Consider the following 18759-nt stretch of genomic DNA (forward strand, 5'->3'; position numbering starts at 1 on the left):
ATGACTTTAAAAATAATAAATTGTAATGATATTGGAGAAAACAAAAAAAGCCTGGTGGTAGGCTCATGAGACAGAAAACTACCCAGGGCAAGAGAAGAGGCATCGACCACAGCTGAGGAGACCCAAAGTTCCTTAAGATGTCCTCAAGACCTTCCCTTTCTGGGGCTGGGTCCTGCCTCCCTCCCCAGCCTCATTTCCTGTGCAACCTGCTTCTCCTTTTCTACACCATCTCCCCCCTGCCCCCCATCATATTGTTCTATGCCTCTATGCCTCTGTTCACATAGGTTCTGTTGTTTGGAATTCAGAGACCCTGGACCAGGTCCCAAAGCAATGCCTCTGCCAGATGAGGCCTGGCACTAGGTATTAGAGATGCAGAGATGAACCACATACAGTCCTGCCTTTGGCAAGTGGGCAGTGTAATCTGGAGCTCTAAGTGTCAAAAACACACCAGACTTCAAAAACCGAGTATGAAGAAAAAGGTAAAGGAATAAGCAATTTTTTGCTTTTTTTTTCTTAACCCCATGGCGTTGGGCTACACCCCGCAGGCCTGAAAACCCTGTAATTAATTGCCCTGCCTCAAGACCTAGGAAAGAGCCCAGAGTCAGTGACAGAAACGTCAACGATTTAATAGATAGGGGATCTTACACATCTGAAGCAAAAGGGTCCGGGAGCGACACGCCACTGTGGATGGCAGATGGCAGGCAGGATGTGGCAGCAGTCTTTGCTACTGAGGGAGATTACCAGTTATAGGGGAACTGACATCAGGTTGGCTTGTCGGTTACCAGGGAAACCCCTCATCATCCCTTTGATAAGCCATCATAGTGGAGATGTTCTGATCTAAAGATCAGAACAATCACTAGCTGGGGCTGGGGGCAAGTATGTAGGCAGTCACTGATTAGGCTCTATGATGAAGAGGGAAGGTCAGTCATGGGAGTAGGGTGTAGGCGAGGCAGGAACTGGTCAAGCAGGGGATGTACAGAGAGCAAGAGGACAGCCATCTTGGGTGGCCTGACCATACACACGATGAAATAATAACATTTTGAATACACTGTGTTAAATAAAATATTAAAATCGATTTTACTTACTTCTTTTTACCTTTTTTAATGTGGCTACTAGAGAATGTGGAATTACACATATGGCTCACATTCTATTTCTATTGGATGGAGCTAATTTAACGGAGTGATTCCTAGACCCACCTGGTCATCTGAACCATCTTAAAAGCTTTTCCAAAAGAGAGATTCCAGGTCTCCAGCCTCTGGCAATCCTGATTTAGTAGGTCTTTATGGGATCCTGAAATCTATTTTCATGATGCTCTCTAGGTTATTCAATGGCTAAGATCATCCCAGTTTGAGACAATGGTCCCCATATTACCCTGGGCTTCCCTCTATTGCAAAGATGGTCAACCCTAATACGTATCAGAATCACACAGGTAGATTTGAAAACTAAAAAGTTAACTCAGCATCATCAAGATTTACGTTCAACTGGCCTGGGTAGAACCCAAGTATTTTTTTTTTTTAAAAAAAGCTCTCAGGTGATTCTCAAGTGTAGCCAAGGATGGAAACCACTGCTCTACCCCAACACTTACTACATACACTGTAGTTTTCCATGCACTTCTCTGATTCCTTCAGTAGACTGTGAGCTCCCCGAAGGCATCTTCTTTGTCACCATATCTCTTTTGCCTATAGTAGAGGCCTCGGGAGTGGCTGAATGAATCCTTTATGATTTGACACTTTGGGGATGGCTCTTCTGTCCTGGCTGCTCCGGTTTCTACTTCTGGCTTTGATACTGCTTATTCTTTGGCCCCATGTCCCTTTTCTGAGCAGCTGGCATCCCCAGCTTCCTGCCTCCCTGTAGGTTTTTGTTCAGCAGTGAGGAGTGGGCCTCGCTGACTCTCTTCCCCCATGACTCTGCTATCCTCACCACCCCCGTTTATTCTAAAGGTGGAAGAAAAAGAAAGAGCCGAGGAAGATGTTATCTTCCGTCACCTCCTCTGACCTGAGCCCAAGTCCCATGACTCAGCACACTAGGACAGACAGCAGCCTGTCCAGCACCCAGAGCACTGCGCCATGGGCAGAAGATGTGTGTGTTAGGCCTAGCGCTGCCACTGACTGCCTTGGGAGTGTAGCATCCCCTCTTTGTCCTATATTATTCATCTATAATCGAGTACGGCAGATCGGCAAAGGAAAGTTCTGTGGTCACTATGGCAATGGGATTCGTTTGGAATCCCTGTCCCTCCAACTCTCCATCTTGAACAAAAACCCAAGAAGCATCTATATGCTCAGGCAACAAGCTCAGGATATAGAAAAGAACAAGGGGGAAATGCCTTTTGCTCAGGTCTTGTTTCCACACTGTAGCCTTAGCATTTCAATTGTGATGCCTTCCTTTCTTTGAGAACTTCCCAAACCTCCCTCCTCCCGTGTTGGTTTCTCAGACCTCAGCCAAGCTGTTCTCCAACATTCAAGGCCTGTATCTGCTTTCTTGGGAAGCAGTCATTGGAAACTCAACACCAGCTCAGCTTATAGAGACTGTCTAATTAATGACCAGAATGCTGATTCTCTTTGAAAAATATTTTAGAATGAACATTTCACCACCCCATTGTTGCCTTGGAGGAGTAGATGAATTGGAAAAACAAACAAATGAATAAAAATCACTGAAAAGCTTTAAAATAACAGAGTCTAAAAGAGGAGGGGGCTGGTTTTCTAGATTTGAAGTAGGGGATTTAATTGTAATCCTGAAAGAATAAAGTAGCTGACTCAAGCACTTATGTTATAAAGACTATTTCCTGCTACTATTCAAAGCTGTGGCAAAAATAGTAATATATGGTTTCAAATTATTTTGAGTCACTGTGTATGTAACTGACAAAGAAGGGGGGAAAGTGGGTATCTTTTGTTAACTAAGAAATTACCTTTCTTCTCTAAATTCCCTGAGAAACCACAGGACAGACACTGAACCAAATGATTCTGATTGGAACAGAAACCTTTGAGCTACTTCATACAATTACCTGTTTTTTTTTCTGCCAAAGGGGGGAAATCTGCTTCCAGATGAATGAGTGGGTAATTGAAAACATGATAGGATTACAGAAGACAATAAAAATAAATGTAATTTAAAAAGGCCAAAGATCATCTCCGACTTGTACATAAATAATGAAGCTACGTGAGGTGAGTCATGAGAAGAAAGTCTCTTCGATGTGAACTTGGGCACATCGATGGGGAAGCCAGGCGCTTCCAGGGACAAGTGACATAAATTCATACAGATGAGACCCAGGCCTAATTAGTTTTCCAGCGTGGAGCCTAATTAGTGAGGGTGTACCCTAATAAGCGGGTGACACATTTAGGTGGTCGCGGTGTGGCCGCACAAAACTGGGTGGCCCGAACTATTGACAAATACAAGTGCAACATGTGTGTCCTATAAATGGCTTAAAACATATGTTGAACATCTACTGTATGCCAAGTCCTGGCCCAGGGACTGTTTTTTCTTTTTTTTTTTTTTTGCCTTACGTGGGCCTCTCACTCTTGTGGCCTCTCCCGTTGCAGAGCACAGGCTCCGAACGCGCAGGCTCAGCGGCCACGGCTCACGGGCCCAGCCGCTCTGCGGCATGTGCGATCCTCCCGGAACAGGGCACGAACCTGCGTCCCCTGCATCGGCAGGCGGACTCTCAACCACTGCGCCACCAGGGAAGCCCCCAGGGACTGTTTTTTAAAATCCTGGTATTATCATCTAATCCTGTCAGGCAGACTTTCTTTTTCCCATTTTGTGGATAGAGAAGCCTAGCCTTGGAGACATTTGGACAAGCCCATCTTTGTAGCGCCATTGTCACAAGGGTGACTTTCCTGAGACCCACCTCCAGGTTTGGAGGTCCTGATGCACACCTTCTTCCCCTCAGCAATACTTTCATTTCTGAGACATGTGGTTACATTTTTGAAAATGGGCACATTGACGTGGGAAAGGAAGATATAATAGAATGGGTTCTAGATGGAGGTGGGGGAGCGTAGTTTATGGGCTGATGTTTGCTTTGAGCCTGATAGAAGGAAAGAAAGGAAATCGCCATTTAGGGAACCCTACAGATGTCAGACATTATTCCAGGGACCCCTGACAACCATAATCTCATTAAGTATTTCCACAGCACCAGCAGTGGTTGTTAGATACTGTGTTATTTTCTGGCCTTAGAGAACTTAAGTCACTTTCCTAAGGCTGCCCAACTCTGAAGGAGTAAAGCTGGGATTAGAACCCAAGGGGCTGTGTAAGAATAAACACATGGAAATGGAGCAGAGAGCATCCCAGGGAGGAGAGGTTGTGTGCAAGGCACAGATGAATGGAAGTGTCCAGGGCGTATTTGGAAAATAGTCTCATATTACTAATGAGTTAAGTAAGATCCAAGGAGGCCCAATAAGTTGCCCAAATGGAAAAATGCACAGGATGAAATAGGACAATGTCTGAGAAAGTGCCTGAGGCAGCAGCTGGCTCTCTGGGAGTTTAATAAATGTTAGTCCTTTTCCTTTCTCTTGAAGTCACTCAGTACAGACCGGAGCCAGGTCTTAAATCCAAGTCAGACCCCAAAGGAAATCCTTCTTGTGCTGCATGGTGCGGAAGGGGGTGGTGTATTCTGAGTCTGTGTGCAGAGGACACGCCCCCTGGATACTACCTGAAGATGAGGAAAGAAACCTTCAGCAGGAGAAAAGATGTAAGGATGGTTGGAAGCATGAACAGCTTACTAGGCAGGCCATACAGTGAAAATAAGGGCTTTCCAAGCAGGGGGAACAAAAGCCAGGAGACCAAAGAGTTCAACAGGGTTGGAGCTTAAAGTACTAAGAAGGGAGGAGAGGGATGTGGCTAGGAAAGTAGACAGGAGTCAGGTCTGGAGAGTTTTGTGTCCCCTGCAGAGGCCCTGGGTCTATCTAGGGTTGACCTGAAACCATCAGAGTCCCTTAAACAGGATAAGCTAAGAACACCTAGATTTTCATTCTAAATAGTCATGGGGTGAATTTTATCCCTGTTTGTGGTAGCCAGCCTCCAAGTTGGTCCCCAGTCCCAGTGATGTCTGCCTCTTGTATTCACACCCCCGTGTCATCCTCTCCCACAGCTATCAGGGTTGGCCTGTGTGACGATAGGGTATATGGCATAAGGGATGGTATAGCACTTCGAGATTAGGTTATAATAAACCTAAATAAACCTAAATAAACCCAATAAACCCACAGCTTCTGTCTCTGCCTCTGTCTCTCAGATCACTTGCTTTGAAGGAAGCCACCTACCACGTCCAGAGCAGTCCTATGGAGACCCCACATGGAAAGGAACTAAAACCTCCTGCCAACAACCCTGGGCATGAACCTGGAGGCAGATCCCCCAGCCTACCAAGCTTGCAAGTGAAGATGGGCCCGGCTGACACCTTTCCTGCAACCAGAGAGACCTGAAGTCAGAATCATCCAGCTAAGCTGTTCTCGGATTCCTGACTCTCAGGAACTGTGTGGAACAATACATGACTGTTGTTGAATGCTAAGTTGCAGGGTCATTTGCTGTGCAGCAACAGATAACGGATCCACTCCTTAAAGACGAGGAAACAGATTCAGACCGATGAACTGATGTAGGCACACCACACAGCTTAGTAAGTGCCGTTCTCAGGTGTCTGACTTCAAATCCACTCTTTCTGCTACAGCATGCTATTTCTATTTTCCTTAGTGGTATATCAGGATCAAGTTCCAAACACAATTATTTCAATCCCACTTCATTAGCAATTTCTCTCTTTTCAAATTTATTATCTTGAAATATAGTTGATTTACAATGTTGTGTTAGTTTCTGGGGTCCAGCAAAGTGATGCAGTGAGAGTTTGCATTTGCTAGTCCCAAACTCCCAATCCGTCCCTCCCTCATCACCCCCCTTCCTTGGCAACCACAAGTCTGTGAGTCTGTTTCTGTTTTGTAGATAAGCTATTTGTGTAATATTTTAGATTCCACACTATAAGTGATATCATATGGTATTTGTCTTTCTCTTTCTGACTTACTTCACTTAGTGTGATAATCTCTAGGTCCATCCATGTTGCTGCAAATGGCATTATTTCATTCTTTCTTATGGCTTAGTAGTAAAGAATTTCTTAAGTTCCTGCTATGTGCCAGGGACTGAGCTGTAGAGTGGACAGCACATCCTTGTAAGGTCCAAGATGAATTAAACCCTGCCCCTGCCCCTGCCCTTTATTTCTCTTATAAGAAACTATGGTAAAAGACTGTCATGTATAATAGAACAAAACACAAAATTGTATTACAGTCATGAGAAAGCAGCAACTGACTCATTTGGGGTAAAAGATGTAGAGAAGGTTCCCCGGAGATGATGACTTTGTATCTGGGCCAAGTGGAACAGAATTGGGGTGGAAGGAATGGCATCCCTGACTAGAGGGAACCACAGGAGGAACGACGTAGGAGTGCAAAACAACTAAGTATATTTTGGAAATTGTTAACACTTTTGACGACAATCAAAAGAGACTAAACCTACACTGACAAAAGTAGAAGAATACAACCAATGCAAGGGAACACGCATTTCTGTGTCACTAATCACTCAGATTTTTGTATGGCTAGTCATTGGCTTTAAGAATCAGCCATTTGCAGCAACATGGATGGACCTAGAGATTATCATACTGAGTGAAGCAGGTCAGACAGAGAAAGACAAATATCATATGATATCGCTTATATGTGGAATCTAAAAAGGAAAATGATACAAATGAACTTATTTACAAAACAGAAACAGACTCACAGACTTCGAAAACAAACTTATGGTTACCAAAGGGGAAACCTGGAGTGGAGGAGGGATAAATTAGGAGTTTGGGATTAACATCTACACACTACTGTATATTAAATGATCAACAAAGACCTACTGTATAGCACAGGGAACTCTACTCAATACTCTGTAATAACCTATATGGGAGAAGAATCTGAAAAAGAATGGATATATGTATATGTATAACTGAATTACTTTGCAGGACCCCTGAAATTAACACAACTTTGTAAATCAACTATACTCCAATATAAAGTTTAAAAATTAAATTAAAAAAGGAATCAGATTAACAATTTAACATTTTAATGCCTATGGCATTCTAGCATTTTCACAACAGAGCAGTGGGTACTTTGCTCGTCATTTTTCTACACATCATTTCATTTAACTTGCATAATTTGTTAATCCCCACTCCTCAGATAAGACGATTAAAGGCTAATGAAGTTAAGTAATTTGCACTAGTGATGACGGGTGGATATTAAGCCCAGGTTTGTCAGAGGCCCCTGTACTTTCTGATTCATATTTTGTCCTTTTCTCAGATGATTGGAAGAGCCTCCCTATTAGCCTTCCTGTTTCCACCCATCCCTCCCTCCACTCTCTTCCCACATAGCAGCCAGAGCGGTCCTTGTAAAATATACATCCAGTGGTGCCACTTCTCTCCTCAAACCTTCCAACATTCTGTCTCTCTTGGAATGACATCCAGGGGACTTGGCCCTGGGGGAACTGGCTCCTGGCCACTCTCTGATCCCACCCCTGGCTCTTTGCCCCCTCACACATTATGCTTGCTGCATTTGCCTGGAATGTTTCTGTGCAGTTGACTCTCTCCTTACGCTCCTGTCTCTGACTGGCTTTCCCCAGTGACTCAATCTTATGTAGACCACTCCCCAAGCCTTAGCCTTCCAGTCCCTTCTATCCTCTTACTCTGCCTTATTTTTTCCATTGCACATATCCACCTGACATTGCATCCTTTTATTCCTTTACTAGTTTACAATCTGTCTCTCTTCACTAGGATGTGAGCTCCCTAAGGGCAATAAGTTTTATCTGTATTGCTCACGGCTACTGAGGGTGACTGACTTGTCCCAGTTTTCCTGGGGCTTTGCTGGTTTTAGCACTGAAAGTCTCACATCCTGAGAACTCCCTTCAGTCCTGGGCAAACCAGAATGGTTGGTCACTCTACTGATGTTCCTCTTCAACTGTTGGGCTCAAAGCCCTGGGTGAGGGTTTCCCTGGTGGCGCAGTGGCTAAGAATCTGCCTGCCAATGCAGGGGACACGGGTTCGAGCCCTGGTCCGGGAGGATCCCACATGCCGCAGAGCAACTAAGCCTGTGCACCACAACTACTGAGCCCGTGTGCCGCAACTACTGAAGCACGTGCGCCTAAAGCCCGTGCTCCACAACAAGAGAAGCCACAGCAATAAGAAGCCCACGCACCGCAGTGAAGAGTAGCCCCTGGTTGCTGCAACTAGAGAAAGGCCGTGTGCAGCAATGAAGACCCACTCAGCCAAAAAAAAAAAAAAAGCTCTGGGTGATCCAGCCTCTCTGACCATCATCTATGGTACCTGCCAAAGGCAGAATAAGTACATACTAATTAGTCATTTGGTCTCCTCCTTTGGAAACTTCTTCAAGTCTTCCAGTCAAAACCCATAGCTGCCTCCTCCTGATTCCCACCTCATGTTATAAATACCTTCATTTTACTCATAGTTTACATTCTAGTTGGTTCTACTTGCCTCTCAGGCATTTACTAGGACTGTATACCTCTGGGGGAGAGGAGCTATACTTTTGTGTCCCTAGAATACTGTGTAAACAGTTGTATGTCCAAGAAATATTTGTCAAAACGAATATTTGTATAAACCTAGATGAAGACTCCATAGCGAAGCTTCCATGTCAAAGTCATCATTCTCCTTGAATGGAACCATCAGAGGAGATGTGTAGCTCCGAGCACAGCAAGGGACGCTTCCACAGCAAAGGAGTGGACCAGGCTGGGAGCTGAGTGGAGGGGAGTGTGTGTGTGTGTGTGTGTGTGTGTGTGTGTGTGTGTGTGTGTACGCACGCGCGTGCACGTCTGTGTGTGTGCCTGCGTTGTGTGCATTTGGAGAAGCAGGTGGCAGATATGGGGAGAGGGGAAGAAGCTGATAAGACTGAGGAACAGAAGCAGAGCAAAGATGACCAAAGGAGTCATGGAAACAAGAAAAGATTGAGTAAACAATGTAAGATGGGTCCTATGACTATCGTTAAGGATGTTTACTGAAGCATTTGTATGTAAGATTGGACACATGAAAAATATCTAAGAGGAGAATACATGTGCTGACATGGAAAGCTATGCATTATGTATTTTAGGCAATAAAATGATATGTGGTGTGGTATCCATCACCGTGGTTAGCATCACAGTTCTGGAATCTGGCTGTTCCAATCCCAGCTCCTCCACTCCCCAGCCCTGTGATCTCAGGCAAGGTACTTACTCTCTGAGCCTTTGGTTCATCATCTGTAAAATGCAGATAATAATAGTATCCCTGGGACTTCCCTGGTGGCGCAGTGGTTAAGAATCTGCCTGCCAATGCAGGGGACATGGGTTCGAGCCCTGGTCCAGGAATATCCCACGAGCCGCGGAGCAACTAAACCCGTGCACCACAACTATTCAGCCTGCGCTTTAGAGCCCGCGAGCCACAACTACTGAGTCCGCATGCCACACCTACTGAAGCCCGTGCACCCTAGAGCCTGTGCTCCGCAACAAGAGAAGCCACTGCAACGAGAAGCCCGTGTACTGCAATGAACAGTAGCGCCCCCCTCGCAGCAACTAGAGAAAGCCCATGCGCAGCAACAAAGATCCAACGCAGCCAAAAAAATTAATTAATTAAAAATAGTATCCCTTCATGGGACACTTTGAGGATTAACTGACTTGATAGGGGCACAGATGCTACATATTGCTATGTTGTTATTACTATAGGAGCCTATTTAGAGAGAATAATATGTGCATTTTAGAAAACAATGTAAGGATATCAGTATTGATAGGATTATGGCTAATGTCAATTTTTTCCTTTATGCTTATCTGTAGGTTCTAATTTTCTCCAATAAATGTAAATTAATAGTATAGTTTTGTATAAAAATGAAAATAAACAGAACCAGTAAAATGAACTGAGGTGGGTATCAGGATTTGGAGTACGAAGCCAGGAAACTGAGGAACCAGAACAGAGACCAAGAGACAAAGGACACGAGAAGGCAAGGGGGAGGGAAAGCAGTCAAGGTCAAGACTGGAGGTGGCCAGTTACCCACACCGGGCTTCTCTGAGCTTACTCTGGGAGGGCAGACCACGAAGGCAAGGACAGAACAGGCAAAAGTTGTCGAACTGCTGCATCATCTCAGAAGTGTTAGGCACATATATTGGGTACTGAGGACTGTTTGAACTGGCTCAACAATCTGTTTTTATAATCTGGGTTAATTTTTAATGAATTAATTTTTTAAAAAGAGCACCCGAAACTTGAAGCTTCTTTTAATTTGAATCTCATACTACTAAGTTGAGATACTTAATTCTTCTAAAAGAAAACCTCTTAAAGAAAGAGTGTGGCTTAATGCAGTAATTCCATTTACAGAATAAAGGGTCGGTTGCAGAGTTCATTTCCTGCCAAGATAGTAGCTACCGAGAACTCTGGGTAAAGCCCACAGCTGATGTTACCAAAGCACAACGGTCTCACTTCACCTGGGTCTGCTCAGAAGAACTCTGAGAGGAGGTGGCTTTCATCACTGGGAGTGCATTTGTTTTTCAACGAACCAATATGCACATAAAAATATATGGAAGCTAAATGCAAGGTGGTGTCCTGGAATGGATCCTGGAACAGAAAAAGGACATGAGTGGAAAAACTGTGAAATCTAAAATAAAGTCTACAGTTGAGTTTTGAACAAATGTACACGGTTGTGTAAGATGTTAACATCAGGGGGAACCTGGTGAAGGGTATATGGGAATTCTCTGTATTATCTTTACATTTCTGTGAGTCTGAAATTATCTAAAATTGAAAGTTTCTTTAGACACCTCTGGAAGTGGCTAATGACTAAGTGTAGTAATAACGGTTGAGTTCCTATTACGTGCTCAGTGTTTCCTTACATTGTTTCAGCTGATCCTGTGACGTTGTCCGGTAGCTAGTCCCTGCAATGTCTCTCACATCGGCCATCTCCTCTAATGCCCCATCAGTACCTATTCCCAAACCATGTCAAATCCCTCTCACCTGGTCTCCCTGACTCTAACATCTCCCACAGCCATACATCCTCTAGAGGAATCAGACTCACAGCTGATCTTCTCACTCTCAGCTCTACAACCTGCTATATCTCACCGAGGCACAGAGCAGGGTTTCTCAAACTCAGCACGATTAAAATTTTGGATCAGGTCATTCTTTGCTGTGGGGGCCATCCCGTGCACGGCAGGATGTTTAGCAGTGTCCCTGGCCTCTGCCCACTTGATGACAGTAGCCTCCAAAAAAGTCTTGAGACATTACCGTATGTCCCCTTGTTGGAGCAAAGTCACCCTGGCTGAGAACCACTGGCCTAGAGAATGAGGTCTAATTCCTTAGTCTGGCGTTCCAAGCCTTCCTGCTATTCCAGTCTTCGGCTTTCTCCATTCACCTTACTTCCCTCCCATGATAGCCATCTTACCCTTTTTGGACATTCTGTTTACACCCTTGCATCTTTGTTTTTGTCTCTTTGGGAATTCCATCTCCCCAGTGAGCAGATCAATCCCAATCCTTTAATATAGTGGCCAGCACACAAAAAACTCTGTTAAATGAAATGAATAAATAAATGATAGAAAAAACTTTTGGTCCATCTGTCTGCAGCCATGTAATGCAACGTTATCTCCTCAAGCATAGCTTCCTTCTGTGTTTTTCTTCTCCCGTTGTCTTCTATCTGAGTTTATCTGTTGTACACTATATGTGTACAACATAGTTATAATCATTGTTACTTACACATCCATCTGTCTCTCTCTCTCTTCCCCCATCAGACTGTAAGGTTATAGGATATTAATAAGTACTCAATGTTAGCTTGGTATTTATTATATTCTAGGTTCTGGGGCAAATAACTTAAAAAATAGCATCTCACTTATTTCCCATAACCACACTCTGTGACAGGTATTATTATTATCATCTCATTTTATAGATGAGAAATTTTAAGCTCAGTGAATTGAAGTTATTTTCTCAAGGTCACACATCTAGAAGGTGGCAGAGCTGAGATTTAAATTTAAATCACATAGCAGAGTTCAAGTTCAAAACCGCGCACTAAGGAACCATTTTTTTACTGATCCTTCCGACTTTTGTACCAAGAGCAGAGCTTTTTACATATGGAATTTGTGCAACAAAGACCTAGTTTTTCAGCTGTGAAATCTAACAGCATCCAGGTAAAGTTATAAGCAAACCTCCTCTTTGGGTTTTCTAGTCTTTCACGAGGGCAGTCCACACAAATCACTACATCATGTGATGAGGACTCAGTAGAACTTTCTTCTCAGAAGACTAGTCAAGAACCTTCCTTCCTTTGCAACTTAGCCAACCAGCTTGGAATGTTTCCATGCAGTGCTTGAGCCTGGTTCAGGCTTTGCCCAAGGGCGTATGTCACTGGGTCTATTGGATGTATATTAGACTGAGGCAGCTTTAGACTTAATATATGAAGGTTTTCTAGCATTTCATCTTCTCAGCAATAGTAGCTAATATTAACATGCATATTTACTATGTGCTAGCCTCCATCTTCAGTACCTTATGGGCATTAATTTATTTATCCTTATAATGGCCCAATGAGATAGGTACTATTACTTTCCCATCTTACTAGTGAGGAAACTGAGACACAAAGAGCTTAAATAACATGCCCAAGTGGTGTGGCTCCAGGCCTACAACCTTAACCAGTATCTTATATTGACATTCAAAGATATAGACTCTTCTGTGAAGTACTGAGAACCCTGTGACTGAAGGTATTTAAATAGAGGTTAAAATTCTTAATATTGCAGGTATTGTAGAGAATATCCCTGCATTGGCTGTGTTCCTACGTCACTTTGTTCAGATCATTACAATAGCAGTGGTCACCACCTATAAGACATAGTTGTTAAACAGCCTGACAAGTTTTTTTTTGCTGCAACTGTGAATTTCTTCAGTGCAAGAAATGGGTCTTAGCTTTGCATCTTCCATAATGTCTGAGATGTAGTAGGTTTGCAATAAAAATTTGCTGGATTTGTTGGCTAACTAAGGGCTTGAGCACAGAGGTCTGCAAAGGAAGTTATAAAGAATGTGTCGTATTCTCGAATCTCTCTAAGTCAAAGGCATTTTGCTCTCTGGGGCTTTGCTTGGCAAATGTGATGACATCATCTACGGCCTTCCCAGTCCTGAAGGTTAGATGGCATGACTCCTGGGGAGGTTCCCTAGCTGGTCTTCAGGCAGGCCCCGAGTCCATCAAGGACAATCTCTAAGAGTCTGATAAATCAAGCTATAATGAGTCAACCATGCTCAGTCAGTTGAATCCCTTGAATAGCTAAAGACACTAATACATCTTTCAGAGGGGAGACGTTGGATTGTGCAATGAAACAGATAATAGACCTTTTTTCAGGTCAGCATGAATGAGAGTAAGAGCAAGGCTTTAAAATTTCTATTAACTTTTGATAATTCTTCCTAATTTAAAGACAGAACAAAGAAAGAATTTATGAAACAGATTTTAAACAGAAATGAGATTTACAGTGGGTAGTTCTAAGTACCAGATACCAAGAAAAAAAAAAAAAAAGTAATGTGAGTTCTGCAGGCATTAGGAAGGGGGCAGGACCGTTCTTTCTTGCTAGGAAAGGCTTTGGAGGGGAGTGCTCTCAGGCTGACCAAGACTGACACCTAAGGAGCTGTCCCCTCTATGAACAGGTATATGCTAGATGCTAAGCAGATGCAGCAGGGTTTGGAGCCCTAAAGACCTGGTGCAGATTCTGAGTTCTTCGAATAGCTGCAAGATTTGTGTACCTCAGTTTGTTCTTCTATAAAATAAGGATAATGATATCTTCCTTAAGGGCACTTGAGAGGATCTGAGTTAATGTACAGAGAAAGCATGGTACTGAGCAAACTGTCAATAAATGATATTGCAGGCCATCCACAGAGTGGTGGACAGGAAGTGGTAAACTCCTAGCTCTCACAGAGGCCAGACCACTCATGCTGGGATGCTGTTAACAGGACTCCTACATGGACCAGGAATTTGGTTATTTGATAGCTCAGGCACAGGATGCTTTGATTCTATACCATTTGCTGCTAAATTACTATTCCAATTATATCTCTCTTACCGTATCTGTAAACCTTCTATACAGACTTACTACTCTCCATTGAGTATCCATGCCTTTAGGCCTTTTGACCACCATTTAACCACCCATCCCTCTCATCTACCTAGTAATAACGGGAGTCCTTCTGATACGTCTGTCCATCTGTCTATCTGCCTACATCAATCTATCATCTATCAATTTATCTGTCTGCCCAACCATCCATCCATCCATCCATCCATCTATCTCATCTATCTTTTATTTATTCTAGGTCCTCTCCACAGCTTTATCTTTACTTCTGCTCACATCTCGCCTTCTGAACTCCCTGAGGGCACTACTTTTTTGGTGTTTACCATAGACTGTCCTTTATTTTTAAGTTAAGTACCTAGTAATCTGTTTCAAAGAACAAAACTTAGTGTCTTGTCTTAGTCATCTTTGTATGCCTCAAAGGGGTTAAAACTATGGTGCAGAGGAGAAAGTGAGTAAAATTTATAAAGCACTTACTTGGTACCAAGCAACGTACAAGGTTCCTTACAAACATTAGTTCACAGAATCATTGGGAACCACCCTGAAAGATTCCATTATTCTCACTTTACAGTTGAGGAATCTGAAGCTCAGAGGGTTTAAATGTCTTTTCCAAAGTCACATACAGTGGTAGGGTTAAATGTGATTATCCTAAGACCAAGCATTTCCACCAAATCACACTCCTTCCATCTGCACTAGGAATATGCAAATGTGTCTCAACTTGCATGCCGCTAACATTCATTACTTTCCATGAGCACTGTGGGAATGAGTCCAGAAGGCGTGCCATCCATTTGTCATCCCTGATCTCCACCGCTCAGTAGATACGAATTGTTTTCCCTACCATCTCCTCCTCACCTCGTGAAGGTGTCCATAAGCATAGCCTGGAAAGAAGCACAGCCAGAATGCCAGCCCCTCCCTTGGTAGTCCTGCCCTTCTGTGGCACAGAGCAGGTGCGTGATGGTAATGATGATGGATGAATAAATGAATGAATGATAAATGCATTACAAGGAGGCTGAATGGGGTCTAACGTACTCAGATTCACTGGAGTCTTCTAAGAAATGAAAATGGAGAATTAGCAAACAGAGTTCAGGCAACTTGACAGACCCCTTGAGCTTCCCTCCCTTAGTGTGAGGACACAGGGGCCACTTGAGGGAAAGGCAGACCTAAGATCCCACTGCTGCCTGTGGCATCATTCCATATGCAAATACGAGCCTGCTATTTAAAGAACTCTGCTCCTGAACTCATTAGGGCATCTAAACTCAGACTCAAGCCGCCAGGAGTCTGCATAAGTGGTGTGAATCCCCTAAGAGCCGGGAGGAAACACCATCTTCTTGATGGATTAATTTTTAGGCAAAAAGTGGCAGAGAAATGATTGCAGGAACTTCTTTCCCCAAGATTTGAAACAGGCACTTCTGATTATTAACCAGGGGGCCAAATGCCGAGGTCATGTTCCAAGGCAGAGTTTGGACTAGCAATGAATGACTTCCTCTAGCAGAGAAAGTATGCTAGCACCTTCAAACAAAGAGTACACAGGAGAGACACAGAGCAGTTGAGAAGACTCACTTCCCTCTCCAATGAGGAAAGCTTCTTCTGGGCACTCCCCTCCCCCCTCCCCCCTGTGGATCTGAGTCACCAAGGCAGTGCTGCTGTATTCTGGCTTCACAGAGGACACTGCCATAGCCAGTGGGGTCGGGAGAGGTCTTTCTCACCGCTGGGATATCTCTAAATTAGCTTAGCTTCTTCTGACCCTACCGAAGTACCTGCCATGGATCAGCGTTCATTCTAAAAACCCCAGTTTAGGGTTAACTTAACAAATCCAACTGAGCTCAACAAAAATTCACTCAGTGGTATGCACCTTGCTCAACACTGGAGATACAGAAATGAACAAGGTGGGATTGCTGTTTTCAATGAACCCGCTGTCCAGGAGGACAGGCAGAAAGAGAAATAATGACAAAACAGCACGCTGGGTGTGGTGGTAGTGGGAATGCTGACGCTATAGAGTGTGAAGGAAGGGCTTCTAGCCCCCTTTGGGGGAAGTTTGGTTATAGTTCCTGGAAGATAAGCTTGCTGAGAAATGTACTGGAGAATGAGTGGGTTTCAGATGGGAGGGGATAACATTCCAGATAGAGGAAACTGTGAGTAAAGGCATGGCCTTGGGAACCAGAGTTTGGGGTGCAGAACATTTCCATCAGGTCAATGTTAAGAGAGAGTCACTCTGAAGGGTCATGGTCAGGACTGATGCGACTGAAGACTTAGAGAGGTGACAAGTCACAGGTGGTCCTTCTTGGCCAAGGAGCGGGCAATTTAGAGCTCTAAAGGATTCTACATAGGGAAGTTAAGCATTCAGATTTAGGTTTCATTCTTAGAGGACGAACTGGACCTGGTGAAAAGGAGGTAGGAAGATTGCTCTGGGACGATAATCTAGGAAATAGATGATGAAGTCCTTACGTTAGAGATGGAGAGAAGGTGACAAATTCAGGATGTTTAGTGGGGCTGATTGTCTGAGGCTAGTAGGGAAAGGGAGAGGGAGGAGCCTGGGATGATTTCTGATTCCAGCTTGCATACGTAGGTGGCTGAGGCTGGTGTCCATTGAAACAGAGATGAAGGGGGAAGGGCTGGGGAGGACACAGGACAGTCATGAGGGTGGGGAGTCAGGAGTTGAGTTCTGGTTCTCTGAAACCTCTGGAGGTCATGAATCTGGAGATGTCCAGCAGATTTTTAGGAGTAGGAACACAGACTTTGGAGTTTTTAGTGGGGGGAAAAAAAAGGGAGTTGAAAGAATGTGGGCATGAGGTTCATGTGAGGGAATGCAAACAGTGATAAAAGCAGTCAGGGCAGGAGCCCATTCAGTAAAAATAAAGGAAGAGGCAGCCACAAAGAAGTAGGCCTGCTAGGAAGACCACTGACAAGCCAGTGCTGTGCACAGAAGCTATGGGGTTAGGGGGTTCGAGAAGTAGGGAAGACTTGGGGTCTAATGCAGCAGGGGCAAGGTGAGGACGGGGGAGGGGTGCTCACTGGGGCTGGCAGCAGCGCTGTCACTAGGGACCAGAGCTGGCTAGGGGATCCACACAATGGAAGGAGGATGACCAGGGTGGGAGGCGCTGATGGGAGGGTTCTAGGAGGGGTGGTGTCAAGAATCTCGGCTGAGAAGGGCAGGAAGGAGAGAAAGCAGCCACTAACAGAGGCAAATGTCCCAAGGGAAGTTTCATTTGTTGTTTGTTTAGGATGAAAGAGACCTAAGCAGATGTATAGGCTGAGAGGAAGTAGCAAGTAGAGAAGGAAAGAGTTAAAGAAAAACTGAGAGAGGAGATAGATATTTGATGGAGTGAACTCCTAAGGAGGCGAGAGGAGAAGGGATTGAGAGTCAGGGGAAGGAAGGCCCCCAACAGGGAAAATACCTCTTCTTCTGAGCTGGAGGAAAGGAGGGGAGAATCCTGCAGAATCCAATAATCTCAGAGAAGTGTTTAAAACGTACGTCAGACAAACAGGCCCCCTCCTCCCTCATTCACTTAGTAGGCTTGTGAGCTAGGAAAGTTACAACTTCCCCAGCTTTGTTTTCCTTACCTGTGACTAGGCTAATGGTACCTCCCTGGCAGGTTATCAGTGCATCAGATCAGGTATGGAAAGCATTTAGAGCAGTCCTGGAGCATAGTAAGTACTCAATAAATTGACGTGTTTGTACTGTTTTTATCATGGAGTTTATCATTATACAGTTCGATTATGGATGTAATATGCTTTTGTGGTTTCATAACAGCACACCTAACCATCATTGCATTTGCTAACATAAAAATGTTTTGAAATCCAAAGAACTTTCTTAAACTCTTTTGGAACAAAATTGTTTTATTAAGTAAGGACTGTATCCTATAGAATATATTATATAATATATATTTATATAATCTGACATGTAAAATATTATATATGTTAATACATAGGCATATATTATATTCATGTATTATACGTATGTGATATACATTATTATATACATATAATATACATATATTATATTATACATTAAAATATATATAAAATAGTCCTGAGGTAGTTCCTTGTCATTTTTTTTTTTTTCTGTAGACTTTCTGGCTCTGTCAGTCTTAAAAGTTTAGGTTTTTTAATGAAACACTACCCTACAAGAATTTTGACAGTGTTCCTCTTGCACTTATTTTAAAACTGATTCTGAAAAGCTTCTAGAAAGGTTTTTCAAAATGGAACATATTAGAATGTGGAAACTCACCGAAGAAGTTATTCATCAGAGCAGAGCATTTTGTGGGGCTGGTTTCACCTCATTTAACGGAGTCACAACATTATAGGTGGGTTGGGCTAGATCCAGATGACATTTACATAAAACGCTCCAGTTGGAGCCTTCAGTCTTGGGCATCTTTTTTTTCCTTTTGTTTCTTTCTCTCTATCTCCTCCCTCCCTCCCTCCTTCCTTCCTTCCTCTCTTTTTCTTTCTCCCTTACTCTTTCTTTTCTTTTCTTTCTTTTTTCTTTCTTTCCCCTTCCTTCCTTCCTTCCTTCCTTCCTTCCTTCCTTCTTCCTTCCTTCCTTCCTTCCTTCCTTCCTTTCTTTCTTTCTTTCTTTCTTTTCTTTCTTTCTTTCTTTCTTTCTTTCTTTCTTTCTTTCTTTTCTATCAAGAGCAAATACAGCACTGTGCTTATGGAAATTAAATAAACAGGTCAGTAATCACCTCTGAATAAGTCTTCAGAATTGACAGAAGTCATTTGTTTCGT

Source organism: Stenella coeruleoalba (genome assembly GCF_951394435.1).
Source record: "Stenella coeruleoalba genome assembly, chromosome: 1".
Taxonomy (NCBI): domain Eukaryota; kingdom Metazoa; phylum Chordata; class Mammalia; order Artiodactyla; family Delphinidae; genus Stenella; species Stenella coeruleoalba.